Source organism: Pipistrellus hanaki, assembly GCF_964339955.1.
Source record: "Pipistrellus hanaki genome assembly, chromosome: 2".
In the NCBI taxonomy this organism is placed as follows: Eukaryota; Metazoa; Chordata; class Mammalia; order Chiroptera; family Vespertilionidae; genus Pipistrellus; species Pipistrellus hanaki.
In genome coordinates this window covers 47758239-47780210 of record NC_140504.1, presented here as the reverse complement: position 1 = coordinate 47780210, position 21972 = coordinate 47758239, and the positions used below count along the sequence as shown (strand labels likewise).

General features: G+C 45.7%; 1 pseudogene across 1 annotated transcript in view; it reads left to right on the top strand.

The window, feature by feature from the left end:
• The window catches only part of LOC311615034 (mitogen-activated protein kinase 8-like), a 109755-nt pseudogene extending 93643 nt beyond the window's left edge, over positions 1-16112 (top strand). The window contains exon 3 of the transcript in view: positions 15882-16112. The product of the transcript in view is annotated as a mitogen-activated protein kinase 8-like (transcript). The remainder of the gene's footprint in view (positions 1-15881) is intronic.
• Positions 16113-21972: the final 5860 nt, after the last annotated feature.

Here is a 21972-nt window from a genome sequence, read left to right as displayed (position 1 = left end):
ACCAAAAGTAAACAAGATCATAAATTCCTAACTGGGCAGGCAATGGTGCATATTGCTTTCTTAGTAAAAGGTTTATCTTCCCTTTACTCGAGCCCTGCCCATTGTTTTTGTGCTTCTAGGTTAACCCACCTTAGAGCCTTCAGAGGCAAACCACCCTCAAGAGAGCCCATAATCGTATTAACTATCCTGTAATCCAATCCCACCTTGTTTTCTCCCACCTTCATGTAATCTTTCTTACCTTTCTTTCTGATTTCCACCTGCACAAAAGAAACTGCAAAACTGTCATTCTCTGAAACATTTGAAATCTTGCTTCCTGACAATTATCATTAATTCAGCTCTAATAAACTCTTATTAAAATTTTCTACAGGTTTGGATGTTTTTATGGCAAAAGGTGAAAACCACTGTTTCAGGCCAGTGACCAAGACCCCTGTGGCCAGGACTCCTGGCATTGTGCAGGAGCAATTTTGAATAGACTTGAGCTGCAGATTTACCATCGCCTTTCCACTGCTTGTTAAGAAACTCAGAGTAAAATCTCCCTGCTGAAAGCCCCAGGGAGAAAGAGTTCCGTTTTGATGGATGAATTTCAGGGGAGAAGGGTTTGATTTGCTTATAAAGTCATACATAGGGGTAGGTGGGGGTTTTTCTTGTCCCTTGAGAGATTTTTTAAACCATCTGAGATGAATTGGGCTCCAGCAGCCGAGGTTGATGAAATGCAGGTACTAGGGTAGAGCAGTGTAAATGGAAAACCAGAGATCCAACTGCTGGCTCCACTCTTGAGCAGTTTCTCTTTTATACAGATACTAGAGGCCTGGTGCAAGAAAATTCAAGCACTGGAGGAGGAGGTCCCTCAGCCCCGCCTGCCTCCTCTCGCAGTCTGAGAGCCCTCATGGACGGGAAGCAACCCAGTGAACAAATATGAAGGGTTCCTGTCCCTAACTTATCTATATGCATTGAAACCATTTATCTCAGTTTCCAGTCTATCCTAATCTGGAAGAAGTCCCCATCACACCTCTGCTGCTGCCACTGCCAGCAGTGCAAGTCTCGGCCAGACCTGGTTACCAGAGCCTCAGGCAGCCCTGGGTGGCTGGGCAGCCACCATCTGAGGCTTGCCTGTGCCTCGGGCTGGCCCTGGGCAGCTGGGGGGGCTCAGGGAACTGGGAGACTCAGGAGGCAGGTGGGTGGCAGAGCTGAGGGGACTGGGCACCACCATCTTATGGCTGTGGGTGTGGTCATCTTTGAGGGCATTCAATGAGCATATTCCCTCCTTATTGGCTGTGGGCACTGCCATCTTTGCCATGGCATGAGGGTCAATTAGCATTTTCCCTCTTTATTAGATAGGATTTCTGCAATAGTCTTGAATCCATCCATGCTCACAATTCTCACTGTCACTGCCTTCATCCAAGCTTTGTATCTTTCTGCTACAGGACAGTCTCTTAACTGATTGTCTTGCCACCAGCCTTTCCCATCTCCAATCACTCTGCTCATGCCCAAGAGATCATGTCACTTTCCTGCTTAAAAATCCTATTGCATCTGAAATAAAATCCTCAGAACAACTCAAAGTCATTTGTGATCTAGTTTATGTCGACCTTCTAGCTTCACCTTGCAATTTCTCCCTAACACCCCACCCTCCATGCACTCCAGGGCACAGCCAACCAGAATGACTCATAGTTTCCCAAACTTGGGGTCGTTGTTCAGAGGGTTCTGTCCTTCTGGAATATTATCTTCACCTCCTTCTTCTCTTGGCTAAATCCCACTGGTTTTTAAGAAATTTCTTTGAAGCCTCTGGTCCAGTCCAAGTGCCCCTTCTCTTTGCTCTTACAGCACCCCAGGTGTAGACCTCAGTCACTACTCTTATTACACTGTATTAAAATCACCTTCTTGCTTGTCTACACTAGACTGTAATCTCTTCAGCATCATCCTAGCACCCAGCCTCATGCTGACAGATGAGTAGTGCTTATTATGGTTTACAATAAAAGGAATCCAAAGAAATCCCCAAATGCACTTATTTTTGCTCACTGCCTTCTGTCAAAATGGGCAACTGGGGTAGTTGGTGTGCGTGGACACTAAGACAAAAAATCTTAGTGCTAAGTGGAAATTAATTTCCCTGTATGTTAATAATTTCATGGGAAAATAGAAAAGTATCAAGTATTGTAATTGCTGAATGATCAGCACTATGAGGAATAAGCACAAAATAAGACATAGTTGATTCTGCTCAGGCAAAAACCATTCCTTTCCCTTTTCTTTCACTGCCATAGATGCTCCGTGGATAGATCCCTTCATTCTCCCAGAGGAGTTGTCACCTGAGCATGCCTGTGCCTTTACACCACTACACTGAGTAGCTGGAGGGCCAGAATCACACTTCACAATCCTTCCATGACCCGACTTGCCTGGGGCAGTGTTCGGGAAATGCCCAGTTCTGAATTATGACAAGCTAAGGATATGGGACACATTCTGAAATGTTTGCCATGGGGTCAAAAATTAAGACTTTCACCTCTGATGATGATGTTTTAAATCCTTTCAGAAATAAGGCAAGCAATAAATAAATAACTGCAGCCAAGATATGGAAGTGTCTATTGATAGACGAATGGATAATGAAGTGTAGGTAAACAATAGAATACTACTCAGCCATTTGCAACAACATGAATGGACCTAGAGGGTGGTATGCTCAGTGAAATAACTCAGAAACAGACAAATACCATATTATTTCACTTATATGTGGAATCTAAAAAACAAAATAAACAAACAACATAGATACAGAAAATATTTTGACGGTTGCCGGATGAGAAGAGAGTTGGGGTAGGACGGTGAAGGGATTAAGATATGCAAACTTCCAGTTATAAAAACAGTAACAAATTGTAAAATACAGCATAGGGAATATAGTCAATAATATTGTATTAACTATGTATGGTGTCAGATGGGTACTAGACTTATTGGGGTAAGGTCACTTCATAAGTTATAATAAATGTCTAATCACTGAAATGAATGTTGTACACCCGAAACAAATATAATTATTACATCTCAACTATAATTTTAAAATAAAAAAATATTTTAAAATAATAAATTAATAAATGCAGAAGAATAAAAATATGCATAAAATGAATAATATACATATGAGTAAGTAAGAAAATGAAAAATATTTTATGAAACCCATTATCTCTCACTTATTCATTTGTTCACTCATTTATTTGCCAACCCACCCTTCATTCAACTAATCATCCCCCATTGAACAAATATGGATGTGCCTGGGGCTGTGCCCAGGACTGGGTTCAGAGTGACAAGTAAGACAGGAAGTCTTTGCACTCATGAATGGGCTTACATTCTGACAGGGAAACAGACATTTAATAATTCTAAGCGTCACTGGGAGAATAAGAAAGGTGATATGGAAATATACCCTACACATAGGTTGGCACTCATTCGCTCACTCCCTCACTCATTCACTCACTCTCTCACTCCCTCACTGGTTCATCCCCAGTTCTTAGCACAGAACCTGGACCTTTAGAAGCACCACTATATGTTTATTGAATGAAAAAATGAATGAATGAATGAATGAATGAATGAATGAATGAATGAATGAAGGCTGCTGCCTACCTACTGTGCAATTAAGAAAGAAGGGTTTACCTGAAAGTTTTACTTGAAAGTCCCCAAATTTAAATTTACATATTTTTAAAAGCTTCTGCTTTCCTTAGATCTCTGCAGTGAGAAGGAACAAAGCATGTATCATGTCGGAGTTGTTATAATGTCCTAGTCATTAGGACCTAAGGATCGGACAGTCACTGCTGCAAACGAGCACATTTGGCCAGAGATGCAAGTGTTCAGTAACACAGTCCCAGTGCTTAGCCAAAGGGAGTTTAACTTTCAATGACAAGCAAATGACATTTCCATCACCTTCCCCTCCCTCCCCCCAGGAGAAAAAACTAAAAACGTCAAGATATGAAAATTTTAACAGTAAATAGGATCCAGCTTGAACTGAAAATGCTGCCTCTTCCCAACCTGTGACTCTTCAGTTGGCAAGCCCTGCGCAGTGAGGCCTCTCCTAGCCCTGGGAGCCCCAGCGAGTTCAGCCAGAGCCCTGAGTGATTTTACAAAAGGATTGGGCTCTGTGTTTTCTAGGGAAACTTGAGAGGGGAAAGACAGCACAGGCAGGCTTTGGGATGTCAGTATGACCTTGGCCGGGGCTTATTCCTCTGCCACCATGAGTCACCTGGCAGACAGACCCAGCTAGTTGTGAGCTGGGTTTTATAATACTTAACCTTACTTGAATTCTGTCGCAGGTGTGGTGAGCTATCTCTTCCCATTCCTACTCCAGTCTGGATCTGTCAAAGCATCAGCGGTCTGGAAAGCTGAGGCTGGTTTTATGCATTTGTGCCTTCACTGGTCCAGGTGCTGAAGAAAGGATCCAGGCCATGGGCTGGGAATGTGCTTCTAGTCTCAGATGTACCACAGACTCTCTTTGTGATCTTGGACAAGTGACTTCGTCCTCCTACATGTCACTTTCCTCATCTGTAAAATTGGAGCTGGTCTCATCCAGAAGTCTAACTTTTTGGTTCCTAGTCTAAAAGAAGTTCTTAAAGGTAGTCCGTGTCTGTGATTTCAAAAGGCCTGATACAATTTCGCACAAAAGGAGCTTACTTGAAGTACTGAATTGTTGGCCTTTGACCAGCATTATATCCATGTTTTGGGGTGCTGAATAGAAATCTCTCTCAGCAGTCATAAATTTATTTAATAAATAATGGGGAAATAAATTCATTTTAACTTTATATGTTTAGTTCATTTAGTATATAAAATATAGAATCTTTGTAAATGTGAGGCTAAGATGAAGGACATTTTTAGAAAGTATTTTTGGTGCCTAAAAAGCTCTTCATCCCTCTCCCTCTCTCCACAGCCGACATTAGCCACCTGTCCCTCGAATCAGGCTGCAAGCTCATTTCAGACGAGAGCACAGGCCCAGCTGTGTTCTCAGAAAAAGTTCGAGAACTTGGCAATTTGAGATTCCGATCCCTGCTTACCCAGAGTATCTCTCAATAAGCACTGGCAATTCACTTTTATCATTGCCCCAGTTTCCTTTTCCGCAAAATAATGTCTATTTTTGTTTATTCCAGATAAAGCATTCATCTGTTGGATATGGTATGGGAAGAGGCAGCTGGTGGAACGAGAAGTACAGCTCTTGAAGTGTGCCCACCATATGTGTGCACATGCACACACATGTACACACGCACAACACACACTAATCTCCTACCGGTATTGCCCTGACCCACCTAGCCCTCTCTTTGAGTCTCTCTAAGAGTTAGCAGTCATAGTGTCAGAATAATTTGCTGTGTTTAGAAATTGGAACCCTGGAAAGGCTTTGAAGATCATCAACCTGCCCCTTCTTCCAGGTGAAACTAGAGAGAGCTTGATCTCAGTGTGGGTGCTGAGCTACACGTCCTTGATGCCCCTGGAGAGGATACCTAGGAAGGGTCGCTGGACTTGACCATAGGGCTGGGGAGGGGAGAGAAAGATGCTCTCAGACATTCCACCCAAACTCCTCACATAGCTAAAAATGATTCTTTGGAGCCAGGGTGAGAACCCAGAGATAAATGTGATGGATAAAGTTAGGCCATTGTAATCAGGACTTCATCTTTTGGTGTGATATTTATAGAAACTGTGCATAAAAAGTAGCTCAGCCACCATTCCCATCATTGCCATCATCACCATTACACTCAAGGGGGTGCATCTGCTCGGTGCCCTGAATGTAAAGTGCAGCTTTCACATCTATATTCTTATTTGAGCTTCATAATCACCCTGCAAAGTGTGCCTGGCAAGGACTATTTCTTGCTCTTTCAAGGCTGAGCAACAGCAACTCCAGAAGTGACTTGCTCCAGGCAGTCAGTACCAGTGATAGGACTAGAACCAAGGCCAGCTGACTCCAGTCCATTGTTCTTTCCTCTGCAAGTTGCTACCTTACTAAAAGCACCTTGAGGCCGAAGCCGGTTTGGCTCAGTGGTAGAGAGTCGGTCTGCGGACTGAAAGGTCCCGGGTTCGATTCTGGTCAAGGGCATGTACATTGGTTGCGGGCACATCCCCAGTGGGGGGTGCAGGAGGCAGCTGATCGATGTTTCTCTCTCATCGATGTTTCTAGTTCTCTCTCCCTCCCTTCCTCTCTGTAAAATATCAATAAAATATATTTTAGAAAATAAATAAATAAAAGCACCTTGAGGAATAGTGGGAGCTGGGTAGGAGCCCTCTTGGGTGGGCTAGGCCCCCACTCATGCCAAGGACAGAAGAGCAGGGCCTTGTGCCCTGATGGAGGCCTGCACGCTCTCTGGCTCCTTTGGAGTCACTGATGGTGCTCCTTGCTCCGAGGGAAGCAAGTGATTTTCTGCTTCACTTACTTTGTTGATAGTAATTGAGCTGAATCTTCAAATTGAGTTTGTCAGAAAAATTGGTACAAATTATAGATGAGCCTCCTGTTCTCCATGGGTGGTTGGAGCTTAGACACCTCAGGGAGGCCCACAGTTGGGGGTATCTCCCCATGAGGTCCAGCCCTCATTCCCTGGTTCCCAAGACTTGTTTATACTCTGAGGAACAACCCCTCACCATGAACGTCTCTTGCTTTCCTCAGCCACACCTATCTGTGCATGTTCTCCTCCTGCAACCTCTCTCCTGTGCCTTCCTATCCTTTAAATCTGTGCAGCCTAGTCTCAGAAATGTGCTAGAAACACCTAGAAGTCCAACAAGGATGCTCCAGTGATGGGAGTTCAGGCCTTCAGCCAACCTCTTGGACACACCGTTCCTACATTCCTTTTCTGCTTCTCCAGCTCTCTGCCTGCGGCTTGGAGAGGCTCCCACTCTGCTGATCCCAGCCATGTCCCTGGCAGGGCAGGCTCTCGCTCTCCAGTTTGAATCCTTGCACAGTTCCTTCTCATAACTCCACAGCCTACCCCAGGAAACCACAGTCCTCCTGGCTTTTAACCATTTTTGTTACATATTCCATGTATCCTCGACTGCAAGTGACCTCTTATTTGCTCTTCAAAATTTTGAAGAAGACTTCGCTGGCTAATTTACTGTGGCTTTTGAGCATGGAGTATATTAGCTACTGTATTAATATCATTAGTATTGATTTCTGAATTCTTCAGGGCCTAGCATGGAGACTGGTCCAAACGATCATGTTGGTTGAGCCAAGGGGAATCACTCAGCAAATGATGGCGTAAGGCTTTCCAGGGGCTGCCTTCCAAGCAGGGTTCTCCTTCCAAGGGTGGGGCCAGAGTAGCTCCACCAGTGTAGGGCCACCCAAGTGTTGCACTTAAAGGAAGCTGCACATCAGCTTCTTCACAGACTCCTTGGGATATCAGTTGTGACAGATATTTCAAATTGAGCTTCGTAGGGGTCAGAAAAGAGGCATAGAGTACACTGTCCCATGCCCCAAGCAATACCCCTTCAAGCACAAGGCCCAGCTCTGCTGCCCCATGTAAGGGATGAACGGGTTTCTAAACTCCACTGTAAGGAGGAGGGAAGGCTCTTCCAGTTGGCCACCAAGCTCTCAGGAACAGACTTGGGAGGAGTTACCCCCTTGCCCTAAGAAGTCTTCCTTGATTTCCCTTCCCCATTTTTTTTTTCTCACTCTCTCACAGGCCAGGGTTTATACTTTTGAGAGGTAGTAAATCTTTCCCATGAATTAGGCTTATTAAGCCTTAAGCAGGTAACAAAATTGACTTTCTCTTTTAGGTGAGTGTAGGATGAAGCTGGGAAGGCTATGATGTTTAAGAAGGAGAGAAGACATTCTCTTTTCAAAACTAGAGAGTCTTCTAAGCTGGTACGTTCTGAGCATGTGTTCTCATCTGATCCCCGAAGCAAGCAAAAATGGAGATGTGACCATCAGTTCATTACTGCCCTTTCAAAAGTTATTACTGATTTGATTTAAGATTATGTAATGAATACTCTTAAACTTAAAAAAAAAATGTTGCTTAATCTTTTTACTAAAAAGGTGATTAAAGGTCTTTAACATAGACATACTGACGTGACATGTCCACATAGCATTCACTTTTAGGAAGGATTCTGTGCCAACTTAAAAAATTAATAGATTGAAATAACAATAGGTTGTTGGGTTAAAATTAATCTAATGCTGTGATATTTAATTTGATTGCGGGTTAGAACTCATTACTGCAGGTTTATCTTTGACTCAAACTCTTTTTCACAAAAAAGACTTTGGATTCCAAACACTGGCCACTCATGTGAAGCAATGAGCAATTCGATGCTATTTTAAGCACAAAAACACTGGACATTTGTTACCTCAAAGACATTTTGGAATAAGATGAGGGAAGAAGGAAGGAAGGAAGAGAAGAAAGGAAGGAAGAATTCTAGTGGTCTTTTTACAATTTATTTTTGAGAGATCTGACATATTGAACACTTCTAGTGTTCTCTGAAAGGAAGACTATGGAAAACAAGATTAAGAAGTGCTTTAGTAAAAGTCTCTTCAGGAATTTTCCCGCCATCAGTGTCATCTTTTTGTTATTGAGATGGTGTATTACCTGGTTGGCCCACATTCTGGTCCTACACATCCTGCTTCAAAGTCCTTAAAGGAAAGTTTCCAATTGAGTTATTGGTTCTCAGTCTCCTTGTTTTACCCTGATCTGTATTTAAAGGGGTGGAAAGGGCAACTGAATTGGGTGCTGACCTTCTGTTTTTCTACCAAACCAGAAGCCGCACACTCTGTTCAATCTCTCAGCCTCTTGTTGACATGATTTGAGCAAGTGTGTGTACGAATTTGACTCCCACCAATTATTTCTGCACCATTGGAGAGACGTGAAAGTATGTATTCTTGCTGAGATGCAGCCAGGGGTCGGGTCAGTAGCAACATGACTGCTCATTTCTATTTCACCTTGTAGAGAATGTTCTTTCAAGAGCACTTAAAAACAGTAGCCTTATTAGGACAGGTGAAAACGGTGTAAAAGCTGAGGTCATTTAGTCTGGCAAAATAAGACTCAAGAGGACAAGAGAACTGTCCCCAAACATTTGAAGACTTCTCTGGGGAAGAGGAAGCAGAAGGTTCTGTGCAGCCCTCAGGGTAGAATTGGGCTCCAAAGGTGGAAGTGAATCTGAGGAAAGTGTCTCCCAGGCTCAGCCATCCAAGGACAGTAGTTCAAACTCCCCATCAATGCTGTTCAAGCCAACGCAGGATGTCTTCTTGACAGGTGGACTGTAGAAGGGAAGGGCAGCCTTAGATGAGAGCCTACTTTCAGCTCCACACTTATGAGATTTTATGACCATCTTGCCCAACCCTGTCTTCATCAATAGAAGAAACCTCCTCCATAACAGTATGATGAGCAGGAAAATGTTGTGCCTGGGCAATAGGAGAGACAAGTAGGTACTTGCCAAGAGCCCCGGAGGGGAAGTTGGGGGTCATGGGACAGATAGACAGCAGGTTTCCAGCCCCTGAGCTTAGAGAGTGGCTTTTTGGAAAGTTGGACTGAAATCCTTCTGAGTCAAGTTAAATTCCTGACTATACTTCCTTTTATTCTAAAATTCAATTTCTTGGAAGACAGAAAGAAAACTGGGGGTGGCAGTGAGGTTGGAATGAGGTAGGACAATGATGAATCAGACCCATTTCTGCCCACCAGGTCCTACAGTCTGGTCATGAGTAATACAGTAGAGGACAGTAAATTGTGAGTGCCATAGCAAAGGCACAGTGTGTGGGGCTCTAGGGACAGAGCATTAGGACTGGGGATCAAACTTGCTTATATGTGTAGGTGGTGTTTGAAACGTGGGTTGAGTGATGGGTAAGATTTTGAATGAAGGAAAAGAGGTAGATATGAGTCTCTATTATAATTCTTTTTTTTAAAAATATATTTTATTGATTTTGTACAGAGAGGAAGGGAGAGAGATAGAGAGTTAGAAACATCGATGAGAGAGAATCATCGATCAGTTGCCTCTTGCACACCCCCTACTGGGGATATGCCGCAACCAAGGTACATGCCCTTGACTGGAATCGAACCGGGGTCCCTAAAGTCCCCAAGCCGACGCTCTATCCATTGAGCTAAACCGGTCCCGGCTCTATTATAATTCTTTGGCAGAAATATTTTCTTTCCTGAGTGGGTGATAAGTAGAAATATAAGAATGGTTTTACTAGGTTTTTTTCTTTTATGTCTCCAGGAACCCACCCCTCACCCTAAAATATGTATGTGTCCTTGATGTCCCCTTTAAGTCTAGAACCAAAGTCATCTATTAATGGACTCCAGGAAAGGGACCAGCAGAGGAACTAAGGGAGAGGAGATGAGGCGGGTCCAAGGACCATTGGGAGGAAGAAGACTGGAGAGGTCTTAAATGTGACTCATTTACATGATGAATACTGATATCACTGACACAATATTACTTGCAACAGGCACTGTGTTAGGAACTGGGTATCTTAAGTTGAAGATAACAGTGTCTGCCCCAGAGAGCCCTCATGCTGAGATGCTGTGTAGGCAATAGTGGTTAATATTATATAACACAGTAATTCTTCACGTTCTAGTCTCATGCTCACCTAGCCCTGTTATCACTTTCATTATTGGGTTACTGGTTTCTTCATTTTAGAGGTTGATTCAACCTTCTGGATTTCCCACCTTCTGTGGGAAGTGGACCTGACCTTCAGAAATAATCAACAATCAAGTAAGAGCCTTACTCCTTAGGAAACACAATCGTGTGGACACTTGATCTCTAAGCAGGGCAAACATGGCAGCTCATGAGTTAGACACAGCCTGTTTGCAAGCAGATCCCCATTTAATCACATGCTGTCTCAGACTTCCTTTGTGATCCAGTAGAAGCTCCAGCTTCTTAATTTATTAACCATAGCTATAGGCTTCTGCTATAGACTGAATGCACCCCACGCCCCCACCTACCAATTCATATGTTGAACCCTAACCCCCAGGGAGATGGTATTTGAAGGTGTGACCTTTGGAGGTCATGAAAGTGGATCCCTCCTCAACTGGGATTAGTGTCTTTATAAAAGAGACCCCAGGGAAATCCTTAATTCCTTCAACTGTATGAGGACATAATGAGAAGATGGCCTTCTAGGAACCAGGAAGAGAGACCTCACCAGATACCAAGTCTGCTGGTAACTTGATCTTGGACTCCCCGCCTTCAGAACTATAAGAAATAAACTCCCGTTGTTTAAGGTGCCTAGTCTATGGAATTCTGTTACAGCAGCTGAGCTGACCAGGCAGCTCCTCATTCCTCTTTACACTCATCTGGGAAGTGGCAGGTGAGACAGCTCTGTTCCCACATTCACTGCAACGCTCTGTAAAGTCATTTTCAGGAAACAGTAAGATTGCCTACACCAGTCTGTCCTCCACTTCACTGCTGTGGGTCACTTCAGGGCTCCCAGAAACCACTTTACTCCTCACGTGCCAGCATTTTTACCCTCTGTGAGTCTGGGCTTCCTCTCTTCTTACTTGTTTTCTTCCATTTACATTCCTCTTTCTACAGAGCAAGAGTAGATGCTTTCAGTGTATCACAGTTTCAGATAACTGGAGAGAGCAGTTGGTTTTTAAGTATTTATTCCTATTTTTATATGACCATATGCAAATAAAACTGTTGTTATTATACAACACAGTAATTACCATGCACTGCTTCAAATAACAACCTTTAAATTTTTATTTTGCAATAAGAACAGAGTCAGGCAATAGTACCAAATGGCACTTTAAAGATGTATTTTCTAACTTGAGATGTTAACAGGGTTAAAGACCTGCAATGAGTGTACAAATCACAGATACCACTGTGTGTAAAGCAGAAAGGAAGGAGACCAAGGCAGGAGGGTGAGTGTCTCTACCACTCTACCTAGTCAGTCATCAATTCGGCCTTTAACTATCAACTGAGTGAAGGCAAAACCTGAAGGCAGGAACATGAGAATTTTGTAATAGCTGTGCTGTGATTATGGATGACAGAGGAGTCACCAATTCTGTATGAAGATGAGGAAAGCTTCTTGGAGGAGATGGCATTGTCCTATGATGAGTGGGCCATTTGGAGAGACTAAAAATAGTGATGGGAGAGAGAATAGAGGCATGAAAGTGAAGAAGGTGATACTTCTGGTACACTGGCCATCGCCTCCTGCAGTCACCATTCCCATGCAAGCTAGACTTGAATGCTTCAGAGTCAATACCTCCCAGTTCTCCCGCAGAACCCCACCACTGGTGACTGATGGAAGTTGGTGGATAAACACCCCAGTTCCCTCTCTCTCAGGTGGAGACAACTCTGAAGTAGGTTCTACAATGTCTCCCAGAGTTCCCCAGTAGAATCAAACCTTGGGAACCTACTCAATAGTGTTCCCTTTATTACTTTCCATCCTCCCTGATTATCCTACTGGTATTTTCTTGATCATCTCCCCTCACCCTCTGTAAAAAAATACTTATACTTGAATTTTTATCTTAGGGTCTGTGAATCTATCCTAAAATCAATAATGTTTCGATAGCTGGAACAAAGAGCTGCAGGTGGGATGAGCTGGGCATATTTTGGGAGCAGAAATGCAGAAATGCTCCAAAGTGGCTAGTGGTTTGAAGGGCTAGCAGAAAATGAGACTAGACTTATTTTGGGTCATGATGTAAAGTACCTGAATTCTGAACAAAATAATCTGACTTTTTTGTAAACAATGGGAAACCATGGGATGGTGAGGGTGGTGAAACTTTCTTCCTAGGTCTTCAAGCATCTGCTTCTCTGGCTCAGGACCTAGTGGTGACATGCTTTCTTCCAGCCCATCCTCTCCAGATCACCTGTTGACTAGGGATTCACCTGAGATCCACTGTGCTGATGTCTGCTTTGAGGAGAATATTGGATTTCCTCTTGGACTTCTTGAGCTTCTTTGTGGGAAGGGCTGGGATTTGAGAGAGGGGCCAGATTCTTGGAACAATATCGGCTGGCATTAAACTGAATTTTTCTTCAGAGGCAGAAGAGGGTGAGTGGTTTCAGCCAGATTACAGTTCCTGTAATCTGAGAGGGAAAGTTTGATATAAAATAGTCCCCTCTAGTTTAAAAGAGCCCTAAGAAAAGCCTCAAGCAGTGCATAAGTTGGTGGATAATGGTCTCAGGAAGTCTTCAGAGTGGAGCTAGTGGAGTTCATCAGGCTAGTGCAGATTCAGATTTGGCCATGTGGTAGAAGGGCTCAATACAGGAATAATGGTAACCGTCTTTCCAGCCCTCACCTGGAAGCCACAAAACTCAGTTTTTTCCTATATGTCTCCGGTGCCCCTGACACACTTTCTGCCACTGTCCCTTTATCGGAGCCCAGAGTATGTGCCTGCAAGCCAGAGCCTTTATGTGGCTTATGTGGGTCTTTTAAGAGGACACCTGTATTTTCAGTAGCCTTTTATCTCACCTAGATAGACAGATCCCTACTGATTTTCACAGATAGATGTTTTGTGAGCTCCCCTTCCCAGCTGAGACCCCTCACTCCTCAGGGGGGACCTCTGAAGCTGAGATATCCCTCTCCATTCTTAACTACCACACATGGGTTTGGGGCCAGCCCATTTTCATGTCCACCCTTCCTGCTAGTCTCAACATGGCTTTTTCTTTATATTTTTAGTTATAAGACTTTTGTTCAGCTATTCTTCAGATGGTCTCCAGGTTGGTTGTTCTATAATTTAGTTGCAATATGATGGAGTCATGGGAGGAGGTAAGCACAGTGTCCACTTACTCTGCCATCTTGACTGGAACTCTCAGTTTTGACATATTGATAAGGGGGTTGCTCTCTGGAGGTGTTTTAGTCTCAGGGACATTATTGGGAGGGGTCAGAAGAGCCACTCCAGGCCCAGTTCCTAGGATGGATCCTCTGCTCACGGCAGTGGTGCCACCTGGAGCCACCTTCTGTGGTTATGAGCATCCCTTCCCTTCTGTCACTCCTGACACTCAGGTCCAATAGCAGACCTGTCTCTAGTCCTGGGACATTATGGTATTTGTGGAGCTATAAATACATGCTGGGGCACTGTTCACCACTTAAAACTCAGGGAAGTTGGGCTGATCTAAGAGTATCAGTGTTAGAGAAGGATGGGATCTACAGGACTGTCTTAATTACTCCACCCACTCTAAAGAATAAGTCTTCCTCTGCTGAGCTACTGGTTTCTGACAGGAGGGAGTATGGCCCATTCAACAGGGGTGTGTAGGTGTGTGTCTAAGGAAATTTACTGAAATGGCCCTCTCTAACATTTTAGAATTCCTTCACACTTGCCCAATCATCTTCCCCTCCCACACCTTCCACCCCCAATCTAATCACACACTAGTTTGCCCATGGAACACAATGTGCCAGTGCCCAGCCAACTCTCGGGGAATTGGCCAGCGGTCAGGTTCAGCACAGGCTGCCTCATGAGGAAAGCCGCTCCTGAAAACCCTTTATTTGTGAGGCCTGAGATACACACTCCTGGTGCCAAGGGGAAACATAAGTCTAATGAAGGAATTATTAATGTGCAAACCTTAAATATAAACAGACTAAGGGCTCAGCAAAATCACTCTCTCAAACACTACCCAGAAGACTGATTCCCTGCCAGATAGGGTGCCTCACTCCTCTTCTTGCCAGCCCACTCTAACCTGGACTGTTCTCCTAAGAGGAAGTTCTTTCTTGGATGGAGTTTAGGACTATTTGTTCATGAATTTGACCTCTGTTTCAAGATGTGTTTTCTGGCAAGCCCAAAGCCCTACCCCTTGTTCAGTGGGCAGGCAATTGCTGCTCTTCTGAGTTCCTCTCTGAAGGGTGTTTCTTGGCTCGGTTGCAATGTCTTCTTCTGTGATCTTTGAATTATTCAGAATTGACCTCCTTAGGTCGAGAGGATACCTAGTTTGTGCTGGGCACTGTGGAGGGAGACAAAGAATGAATCCACACAAGGATCCAGCCCTCTGGTGGCTCACAGTCTAAGAAAGGAGATAACATCCATCTGCAAATAAGTGCAATGCACTAAGTACCTGAACAGAGGCACAGAGGGGGCTCTAGAGATTATAGGCAGGAATTCATAGTCATGTCCAGCTTGGTGGTGATGAGGATGGTGGTGGTGGTGGTGGTGGTGTGTATGTATGTCTGTGTGTGTAGTGGGGGAGAGGGATGATAAGAATCAGGAAAGACTTCTGGGAGCAGTGGCTTTACATGAGGTTAAGGAGGATGTAAAGCATGTGGTCAGATAAAGATGAGGAATGGGGGCCCCAGTGTGTGGTGAGAGTTATCTGGCCTCATATCCTGAGATAGAGCAGGTGCTAAAGAGCTGGAAGCAGCAGATGAAGAATTGGGGCATGTGGATTTGAGACCTTGGTAGTTGTCCAGGTGGAGGTGTGGAGCAGGCAGTGGATGCCTGAGTGACCATGTCCTCCTTGGTCTGTGCACAGCAGTCTGGCCTCCTGGAGCACACCATGTTTTCTGAGCAGGCTAACTCCACAGTCGGCCAGCGATGTCATCTTTGCCCGCATGCCCATGGTGACTTACACCAAATACTCACAGCCCTTCTGGCTGGGGGAGTGCAGCTATACCTGGCAGAATGCCCACATTGATACCGCCCACCTCATCCAAATGAGGCCTTTCCTGGAGAATGAGGCCCAGCTGCAGTGGAGAAATGTTCTTCCTCATCTTCAATGCAGCGAGCATCTCCATGTAGCAGGCCCAGCGCCAGTCCCCTGGAGCTGAGTCCTAGAGGCCAGAAGTCTGACATGAAGGTGTCAGCAGGCCAATGCTCCCTCTGGAGGCTCCAGGGGATGGTCCTTCCCACCTCTTTCAGCTCCTGGTGACTGCTGGTACTCCAAGCTTGTGGCCACGTCGTTGCAGTCTCTGCCCTGACTTCACATTGCCTTCTCTGCATGTCTGCCTTCCTTCTTAAAAAGACCTATCCAGGGCCCATCCACATCCTGAATCCCTTTGTCCTCCTGGGGCCAGCTCCTCAATGGTCTCTCCCTCCTGGCAGAGGCAGAGGCAGGGCCCCTGGGCTGCTGTGCTCAGCAGTGAAGTCCAAATAAAGAAGCTGTGTGAGCTGCAGCATAGGGAGAAGTGCTGTGTGGTGGGGACCCTTCTCAAGGCCATGGAGCTCGAGCCCTCCAACTTGCAAGAGGTCAGCAAGGAGCACAGTCAGCTCACCACACCTCCTTGGAGCAAGTACATCCACCCAGATGATGAGCTTGTCTTGGAAGAAGAATAACAGTGTATCAAACTGGAAGTTATCATTGATATGTTCAGCCTGGCCACAGGGACGGTGTTGGCCGTGCTGAACTCCATGAGAGATAATGGCAAGTTCTTGGTGGAAGACCATTTCTTCCCAGAGTTTGCTCCTCAGATGCCTGCACCACCCCTTGACCTGGACAGGTTTGTGCTGTTGATGTCTGGTCTGGGCCTGGGTGAAGATAGAGGTGAGAGCCTGCAAGGCACCTAACCGCTGGTGAACTTGGTGATGGGGCAGCTGGAGGATGAGGGTGAGTAGGCAGTGCCACCCACATCTCCCGGGTCATCCTTGCTAGGAACTTCCTCAGCCATAGCACCCAGAGCAGGGATTCCATCAAAGGCTGAGTATCTGGCCAAGAAAACCCAGGCAGCCAGTGTGGAGGCCTTCAAGATGCTAGATGAAGTCCTCCTGCCACTGAATCCCTTGGTACCCGTTGACTATTTTTTTAAAAATTATGGGGGATAATCCAGAGAAGAGTGAGCAGGAAGATGAAAAAGCTGGGGCAGGTCCCTGAAACTGGGAAGAGCCCAGCTTGGCAGGTGTGTGGTTGCAGGATAAACTGCGTTGATATTGGAGAGATATGGGGGACCCCTTCTCAAGAGGCTTGAATGCTGCGTTATGAAAGTTAGACTTGTGAGCTGCATCTTTCATTTTCTCTCAACATCTACTAGTACTCAACTTCACTGTGGAAGATAAATTACAAAACGATCATCAATTATCCCATCCTTGTATTCATGTCCCCTTGCCATCTACCTTCCACTATTCTCCTGCTCTGATTCTGAGCCCAGCCATTAACTTGCTTTGCCAATGGGATGTTAACAATGGCATAAAAGTAAAGGCTTGATTGCACATTGGGGTTTGTTTTCTCTTGCTGCTCTTGGAATCCTGCCACCATATGGATGAGCATGCCAAAGGATCCAAGGTCATGTGGAGGAGCAAGGAGTACTGACCAAAGATGCATGAATGAGTACTTGCAGAGATCAGAATTGCCCAGATGTACCCAGCCCAAATTATCAGCTTATAGAACTGTGAGCTAAATAAATGGTTATTATTTTAAGCTTCTAAGTATTGGGGTTATTTGTTATGCAGCCAAAGCCAACTGCTACAGGAACAAGCCCAGATTGGAGGAATTCAGTTTTGGAGGTCTTGGAACATGGGAGAGCATATTTTGCATGTGGGAGGAATATGAATAATTGTGGCTGGAGCACAGACTATGGTAGGTTGCCCCCACACATTCTTCCTGTCCCCTTAGAGGTGGAATATATTTTTCTTCCCCTTGAATCAGGAAGGCCATGTGACTTGTTTTGACCAGAGGTGCAAAAGCAAATGCAATGTATGCAGAGAGCTGAGAAGCACTCGCACTTTGGAGTTTGCCCACCTGCTGCTCTTGGGCCCTTTTTCTGCTTTGTACACAAGGCTAGCAACCTGGAGGGAAAGAGATCCAGGTCAAGAGAGGTCTGTGTCTTTCTTACTCAGACAAGGCCATTTTAAACGTAGTCCTGGCCAACCCACCAATTGACATCAGACACATGGGTAAGTCTCGCTGAAACAGCCAAGAAAGGTACATTTCAAACCAGAACTACCCAACTGAGTCCAGCTTAATGCTAGTCTATAATATCAAGGGCTAAATTTATATTTATTGTCGCACTAATTTTTGGAGTGGTTTGTAAAAATCCCCTCCTGTGCTGGGCCAGGGTCCTCGTGAGTTCCCAGGGTCCATCAGTGAGTTCTCAGGGTCCTCGCCTTCCAGCAGCAAGAGGAGATTGAGATGAGGCATGTATCCCCAGTACTCAGCCTATGGCCTATATGGTTTGGCTGTGGCCAATGACCCTACCCTCCATCCAGGTTCTGGCAATCACTTCCTCCCATGCCCAACTGCTCATAATGCTGCCACCCTGGGGTTCTTCAACCTTCCTTAGCACTGCCCACACTTTTGTCTCTGTCCCATTACCCCATCTGAGTGGCCACCTGTTTCCTGGAAGGTCTCTTCCTGGAACAACTTGTTCTCTGGACAGGCATGATCTACTGACTTTTTCAGTAAACGGACATCCAGTTTGGGATGAGTGGGGCAAGCCTCCTGCTTTAAGGGATTCTGCTCTGAACCTTCCACAAACGCTGCTTTTGACTTGGATGTTTGGAAAGTCGTGCTGGCCAAGGACACTGCCAAGGAGCTGCCTTCCAAGGCTGGCTCTTGAGCCATTTGGAACGTTGTTTTCTTCAGGGAATAGTCACCGTCCTTTTCCCTGCCAACTCCCCAAGTTAAAGAATGAAAAATGAGCCCTTCCAGTGCCTTCTGGCACTGTTCCTCCTCTGGAGAGAATTTCTCTCTCAAGCACTTTTAATCAAGCATTAGGCCACTCATTAAGCACATCAGAAAGTTGGTTTGCCAAGGACCTTTGTTAGTAGGAGCGTGGCCCTGCCCCATATTTTCCTAACAATTACCCATGCTGCCAGGATCTTCCATGGGCATAACTCCCACCAATGTGAGGCTCTGTGCAAGGCCTTGTACCACTGATAATAGTAACAACTGATGGTGATGATGAGAATGTTGTAAAAGGTCAGGCAAACTGAGGACCACATGATACTGCCATTGTCTTTAATGGAGAAGCATTTGGACTTCTGTTGAGTTCATATAAGAAATTTTGAGTTTAGGTACTCCAGGAAAGAACTAACCACAACACCCTACTAGCAAGCCCTTACTACCATTTTTCTCCACTGTCCCTGGTACAGGACCAGAGCTATTCCCTCTGTCTGGGGGGAGTTCCCAGGAGCTATTCCCTCTGTCTTGATGGAGCAGTAGTAATTGCTTGGAGACAGAAGGCTGTCAAATTTGAAAGGTAGACAGTGAGGACTTTGGGAGACTAGGGCTCAATTATTTCTAAAGAGACAGATGACAGAATCTAGCTAGGGAAAATGGGATTTGGTGATATTTGAGGGGATATTGAGGGATTAGTGTTTGCATTTACCTTTTGGGCAGGATAATCCTTTATTGTATGGAACTGTCTTGTGCATCATCAGATGATTAGCTTCCCTGGCCCCAGCCGACGAAATGCCAGCAGCACCATCAAAAAATGACCCCTTCCCATTCCAACCATTCCTGAGTGAAAGAGGAGGGGCAATATGGCACCTGGCTGAGAAACACTGCAAAGGACAGGGCTGCAGGAAGGGAGAGAGAAGGCAGAGAGTTAGGAAAGAAGGGAGATCCTGGTGGGCAACTTCCAAAAGCCTGGGGTGTATCCACCAGGGACAACCTTCCCCAGGAACTCTCACTCTCCTTGGACTCTGTGTGCACATTCATGGTAACAATGACCCTGAAGTAAAGAAACAATTAAGCCTTCTCTAAAGACCAGGGAAGGTGAGGCATTGAGGCAGGTGAGGCAGGATTTGGAATAGGTAGGGGGTGTCTGCAGTCTTCCCTGGTCAGTGAAGGCCAGCAACCACCATGGCCAAGAGTTCCTGAACAGTGGGGACCATCTCTCTGAAGGCGAAGGCCTGCTGGAGTGAAGGTAAGGCCTGTCTCCTCAACTTTCTCAACCATGTGTAGGCTGAGGAAGGTACCTGGCCTCTGGGTTACAAGTGTGATGGGCTGAGACTTATTTCTTCTGGTCTCTGCCAGGAATGAGCTTCCCCCAGGTCTTGCATGGACAGCTTCCTTTCCTAATTCTTTTCTTTGCTAAACCAGCTCTCTCCTCCCTACCCCAATATTTTCTATCCCTTATCCTAGCTTATTTTCTTCAAAGCACTTGTCAGCATCTTATGTTGTACTACTTACTCATTTGCCTACATGAGCTCTCATGAATGTAGGCGCATTAGGGCAGTAATGTGGTCTGAATCGTTCACTGCTGTCTCCCCAGTGCCTGGCACGTAACAGATGCTCAATATTTACTTGTTGAGTAGACTAACAGCATGCTTAGGTGCTGTGCTGAGTGATTTGCATACATTGTTTCCTGTAAAGTTGAAAGATCTTCTATGGTAAACATTATCTCATCCCCATGTTTTACAAGAACTAAGACTTGGTGAAGTAAAATACCTGCTTGAAGAAGAATGGTGATAGTGTCTTTCAAGCTAGGCTGTGTTGGAGCTCATTCCACCCAGGGGTACCTCAAATCAAACACTCTCTCCAGGGAGAGGGAGAATGTCCTTTCAAGCCCCACCCTTCCAGATGAGAAGCACGTATGACCTCAAACTACAAGGTCATATGTCTATTTATTAAATGGTGCAGTAAGGATGTGATTGACTTCAGTGTCTGCAATCTTATATAAAAAACAAACCCGGATACAAATCACCATCCTGCAGGGAGGCAAGTTCTAAATGCCAAAGAGTGGCGTGACCGCGTGCAGCACTGTGGGATTTGGGAAAGAGGACAACCATTTCTAGCTGGAAGTGGGAATGGGCCCAAGGAGAGGACTGTTGTGGCTGAGCCTGAAGGATGGGCAGTATGCAGGTCTGTGAACGTGGAGCAGAGAGAGGGGATGTGAGCCAGACACAAAGGCATGTCCAGTTCTCCAGTGATTTTTGTGACTGTGATATGAAAAACCCAGGCAAGGGGTAGAGGGAAATGACTGGCCCTGGACAGGAAGCTGGGGACCAGTGTGGGAGGGAGGTGAACACCAGAATGAGGGTTTCAGACTAGGTCTTAGGCAATAGGAAGTCTTTGAGCGACAAGGATGATAGGTAAGACGGCAAGAATCACCCCCACCGAAGGCCACCGATGCTTCACATGAGCAAGAAATCTCCAGTGAGAGGGCTGGAGAGAAAGCAGCACTGCCAAGACCTGCTGGAGGGAGTCCCAGAAAGGAAGGGGTGCTGGGGGAAGTCAGGGGCTATTTCTTGGACATCTGTGTCCCTATTCCAAATAACTTCCCTCGGAGCACTTGGCAGCTTCAGGCAGGATCCAGAGAGCTTCCTGGGCTGATTTGTTCAAAAATATGTTTTGGGATTCAGCCTGGCCTCAACCACACTTCCAGCCTCAGCTGCACAGTGCACCACCCACAGCACGCCATAGCTCACCCGCCTCTGCCTCCCACCCTGTCCACTGGGCAATCGCCTGCCCCCGCCCTACACTCCTGCACAGGCAGCCTCCCTCGCCCCGCCCCCACCCCTCTGAGCTCGGAGCCAGCTGCACAGACCCATGTTAGACCCCTGTAAGCGCCTGGCACCAGTTCCCTGCTGGCTCCCTATTGGTCCTGGATCTCATCATACCCCCGTGACAACGTGGCCTGTGTCCAGCTCAGCATCTGGTGCCAAGGGGGTCGTTGGAATGAATTAAATTCTTCTCTCCAGGATGCCCTTTCAAGTTGCTTTTCTCTCTGTAACCAGGGGCAGTGACTGGAATGGTTGGAATGTGGCTTTGGTTTTCCCTTTCATGTTTTATTCCATCTCAGCGTTAGTCAGGCGTCCTTGTCATTTGTGGTCCTAGAGGTCCTCACAGGAGTGTGTTGCTTCCAGGGGGGCTGAGCTGCCTCCTGTATCTTTCCTCTCCATCCTGACCTGGTCTCCTTTCACTTCCTCTCCGCACCATTGCAGGATGGTCAGGCACCGTGAGCCGAACCTCTGCTCACTTTCCCCATAGCCACTGAACCAAATATGAGAGAAAGGGCAGGTCTTTTTTCTCTGAGGGAGAAAAAACATGAAGAAAGATTTTCACCACAAAGCAACTTTCTGCTTAAGGAAGCTGAAATCTCACTCGATGTCAGCCAGGTTTCCTTGACCTCCTGCCTCCCGGGCCCCTTTGCTAAGATGAAGGCTTTGAATCATTCAACTCATTAGTGAGAAGAGGAGGGAGTCGGGACAAAGGGGTCTTTACTGAGTAACCTTTTCAAATGATGAGTTTTGTTTT